This window comes from Trichechus manatus, unplaced genomic scaffold (genome assembly GCF_000243295.1).
Source record: "Trichechus manatus latirostris isolate Lorelei unplaced genomic scaffold, TriManLat1.0 scaffold00117, whole genome shotgun sequence".
Taxonomy (NCBI): Eukaryota; Metazoa; Chordata; class Mammalia; order Sirenia; family Trichechidae; genus Trichechus; species Trichechus manatus.
In genome coordinates, this window is record NW_004444053.1 from 3,195,753 (window position 1) to 3,201,061 (window position 5,309).

Genomic DNA, 5,309 nt, shown 5'->3' on the forward strand with positions numbered 1-5,309 from the left:
TAGGAGTGGGATTGCTGGATCGAATGGTATGGCTATTTCTAGCTTTCTGAGGAAGCGCCATATCATTTTCCAAAATGGTTCTATCATTTTGCATTCCCACCAGCAGTGCATAAGAGTTCCCATCTCCCCGCAGCAGCCCCTCCAACATTTGTTATTTCCAGTGTTTTTGATTGGTGCCAGTAATGCTGGGGTGAGATGGTATCTCATTGTGGTTTTAATTTGCATTTCTCTAATGGCTAGTGATCACAAGCATTTCCTCATGTGTCTGCTGGCCATTTGAATGTCTCCTTTGGTGAAGTGTCTGTTCATTTCCTTTGCCCATTTTTTAATAGGATTATTTGCCTTTTTGTTGGAGAGGTGTTGTATTTTCTTGTAGATTATGGAGATTAGACCTTTGTCTGACTCATACTGTCCAAAAATTTTTTCCCAGTCTGTAGGTTCTCTTTTTACTCCTTTGGTGAAGTCTTTTGAAGGGCATAGGTGTTTGATTTTTAGAAGATCCCAGTTATCTAGCTTATCTTTTGGGGTTTGTGCGTTGATGGTTATGGTTTGTATCCCGTTAATGCCGTGTGTTAAGGCCTGTAGTATTGGTCCTATTTTTTCTTCTATGGACTTTATAGTTTTAGGCTTTATATTCAGGTCTTTGATCCATTTTGAAGTAGTTTTTGTATACGGCGTAAGGTATGGGTCCTGTTTCAATTTTTTGCAGATGGATATCCAGTTTTGCCAGCACCATTTGTTAAAAAGACTGTCTTTTCCCCATTTGATGGACTCTGGGCCCTTGTCGAAGATCAGGTGACCGTAGGTGGATGGATTTACATCTGGGTTCTCAATTCTGTTCCATTGGTCAATTTTTTTTTTTTTTTTTTTGTTACAGTGGTGGTGCAATAGTTAAGTGCTTATCTGCTAATTGAAAGGTCGAGGTTTCAAACCCACCAGTGGCTCCATGGGAGAAAAGCCCCGGCTGTCTGCTCCGTAAAGATTTACAGCCTAGGAAACTCTATGGGGCAGTTCCACTCTGGTATATAGGGTCGCTATGAGTTGGAACCAACTGGAAGGCACACAACAGCACCAGTTTATGGCTCCAATGTTCTCAGGTAAGGAGATCTCGGCTGTGACTCTCTGGATTCATCTATCTTTCCTGATTTCTGGGTGGCAGTTTTCCCTGGAACCTCTGTTCTCTGATGAGTTGAAGATAAGTCATTGATTTTTAGTTTGTTCAGCTTTTTATTGTTGTAAGGACAGGAGTGAAAACTTCCAAGCTCTTTATATATTGATGCTGAAACTGGAAATCCCTTGACAATACTTCTCATAGACAAAATGACTGTAGTTGAAAAGTTTTTATGCACTATCAATGCTTCTATAGCTGCATTATGTCATTCTTTCAATGTAATGAATCTGGATGATTTCTTTGAATACTCTATCCATTCCATTAGGTTTCACCTCTCAATTTTTAAATCCTTGTTTTGCCTCATCTGTGGAAAGCATATTCAACACAGGCTAATGTTTCTAACCCATTGTGGCAATCACAGTTTGCATGGCCAACTTTGATCACTTCCGTAGTTTTTAATCTAAAATATAAAAATATAAGCCAATAATGAATAATGTAAGGGGACATCTGGAATGATATTTCTTCCTTCTCAGCTGAATCTAACTTCTGAAATATGATTTGATGCTGGTTTTTGTTCAAGAATCTTTTTTTGGCGGGGGGGGGGGTTGTTTTTTTTTTTAAATAATTAAAAAAGCTTTGTCGTAAGGCCCATAAAACATAACAAGACTAAAGGGGCACACTAGCTTAGGGACAAGGACTAGAAGGCAGGAGGGGACAGGAAAGCCAGTAATAGGGAACCTAAGGTCGAGAAGGGAGAGTGTTGACATGTGGGGTTGTTAACCAATGTCATAAAACAATATGTGTACTGTTTAATGAGAAGCTAGTTTGTTCTTTAAACCTTCATCTAATGACATTAAGATTAATTACATAAAAAAAAAAGCTTTGTCATAGCAACAAACATTTTCTAAATTTATACACTCATTCAATAAATATGTATGGAACACCTTCCATATGCCTGGCACTGTTCTAGACTCTGGGGATAAAAGAGTGAAATAAGACAAGAATATCTGTTCTCATGAACCTTGCATTCCATTGGAGGAGGGCAACACCCAATAAGTATATACATAAGTATATAAAGTATAACATTTAGTATATCAAATTCAGAAGCTGTTACTACTTTCAATTTCCTTTACTATTATATCCTGGTGATTTTGACAAGAGCAACTAATTGCGCTTTTTAAAAAACAGCTTTATTGATATGATTTACATACTATAAAATTTAATCATTGTAAGTGTGGAATTAGATGATTTTTAGTGAATTTACAAAGTTGTACTGCCACCACCACAATCATTTTAAAACATTTCCATCATCTCCCAAAATTCTCTTAAGCCCAACTGTACTCCATCCCTGCTCCCACACTCAACCCCAGGTCAACACTGATCTGCTTTCTGTATCTATAAATTTGTCTTTTCTGGACATTTCATATGAACAGAATCATAAATATATAGTATTTTACATCTGTCTTCATTCATTTAGCATAATGTTTTTGAGGTTCCTCATGCTGTAGTATGTATCAGTATTTTGTTCCTTTTTATGGTAGAATAGTAGTCATTGTATAGATATACCACATTTTGTTTACTGCTTACCAGTTGATGGACATGTGGGTTTTTTTCTACTTTTGTCTATTTTGAATAATGCTGCTATATGAAAATTTGCATACAATTGTTTGTGTGGCCATATGTTTTCTTTTTTTTTGGTTAGATCTGTATGAGTGGAATTGGTGTGTCATATGTAAGTTTTTAAAGAAACTGCCAAGCTGTTTTCAAAAGTGACTGAACCATGTTACATTCCCACTAGCAATGTATGAAGGTCCCAGTTTCTCCACATCCTAGCCAACAACACTTGGTACTGCGTGCCTTTTTTGTTACAGCCATTCTAGTGGTATATTTAATGATATCTCATTTGGTATTAATTTGCATTTTCCTGATGATCAATTATGTTGCAGAATTTTCATGTGCTTGTTAGCCATTAATATGTCTATTTTGATGAACTATTTAAATCTTTTGCCAGTTTTTAAATTGGGTTATTTTGTTTTATTACTGAGTTGTAAGAGTTCTTTATATATTCTGGATACAAGTCCTTTATTAGATATATGACTTGCATTTTACAATCATTCCCCAGTCTGTGACCTGTCTATCTTGCTTTTGGTCCTAGGTTTTTCCTTTTTCTTCATTAATTATTTCTTCATTAATTATCACTAATTATCCACCCCCAAAATCAATCTTCACACGGCCTGTAAAACAGTATTGCTCAGACCCAATGGAGAATTTTCCAAAGATGTAATTGAACGTCTCCAGCAATTCCTGCCTCTTAAACCAGCCTCAACTGAGCCATAACCCTTCTTACAGCACAATGGCATCTGCCCCAACACAGGAGCCTTTCGTACATTGTTAATATTTGTACATAGCAGGCTATTTAGGGGACTACAAGGCCCTGGTGGTGCAGTGGTTAAGAACTTGGCTGCTAACCAAAAGGCCGGCAATTTGAATTCACCAGCTGCTCCTTGGAAACCCTATGAGGCAGGTAAACTCTGTCCTATAGGGTTGCTATGAGTCGGAATCGACTCGACGGCAACATTTTTTTTTTCCATGATATCAAATCAGCAGGGGTAGGTTGACATAGTATTATGAGCTTCACTGGTATATATTCTCCGTTTCTATTTCCACCGCCATAAGTCACCTACCAATCACAGTGGCCTTCCAACTAGCAATTTTAGGTAGTATCTTCCCATAAAATTCATCTTATTCACTGCTGCCAGATTAAACTTCTTAAAGATCAGCTTAATCATTACTCCCCACCCCCGTCTCTAGTTAATAAACCTTACATGATGACCCCCAAACTGTCTTTCCAACTATATCTCGCCCTACTCCTCTACAACATATTCCTTGTTAATTGTTCCCTATCTTATAAACACTCCATTTTCGTATCTTTTACCAAGGTGACTGGCATTGGGGAAAAGGAAATTAATCAGACTTTTTGGGATTACTAAAATATTGGTTCTGAATTGACACTAATCCAGGAGACCCAAAACATCACTGTGGTCCACTAGTTAGAGTCAGGTTGTGTGGAGGTCAGCTGAGCAATGGAGTTTTAGCTCAGGTCCGTCTTACAGGGGTCCAGTGTGCCCCCAAACCCATCCTGTAATGATTTCCCCAATTCCAGAATGTATAATTGGAATAGACACACTCAGCAACTGGCAGAAATCTCCCTTACATTAGTTCCCTGACATGTGAAGTGAGGTCTATTATGCCTTATCTACCATCATGATATTCTACACAGTATTACCTCTGATCAAGGAACTCCCATCACAGCAAATGAAATGCAGCAATGGGCCCATGCTCATGGAATTCACTGGCCTTACAAGTTCCCCATCATCCTGAACAGTTGGCTTGACAGAACGATGGAATGGCCTTTAAAAAAAACTCAATTACAGTGCCAGCTAGGTGGCAATACCTTGCAGGCAGGGGCAATATTCTGTAGGAGGCTGTGTATGCTCAAAATTAGCATTCGGTGTATTGTGCTTTCTCCCATAGCCAGGATTCATGGGTCCAGGAATCAAGGTGTCGAAATGGGAGTGGCACCACTCATTATTACCCTTAGTGATTCATTAGCAAAATTTATGCTTCTTGTCTCCACAACCCTATGCTTTGTTGTTTAGAGGTCTTAGTTCAAAAGAGAGGAAGGCCTCCATCAGGAGAAACACCAATGATTCCAATGAACTAGAAGTTAAGACTGCCACCAAGACACTTTGGGCTCCTCATGCCACTGAATCAACAGGCAAAGAAGAGCATTACAATACTGGTTGGTGCGATTGATCCTGATGATCAAGGGAAACTGAACTGTTATACAATGGAGCTGAAGGAGAGTATGTATGGAAAACAAGAGATTCCTTAGGGCATCTCTTAGTACTATGCCCTGTGATTAAACTCAATAGAAAACAACAATCCAACTCAAGCAGGACTACTAATGGCACAGACCCTTCAGGAACGAAGGTTTGACTCACCCCACCAGGCAAAGAACTACGACCAGCTAAGGTGCTTGCTGAGGGCAGAGAGAATATGGAGTGGGTACTGGAAGAAGGTAGTTATACACAGGGCTTTGAACCAGTTCATTCTGGTTCGAACCCCTGCATTTCTAACAAGTTCCCTGCTGAGAAAATGTGCATTTCCACCCCAGGTATACTGAATCAGACTCTAT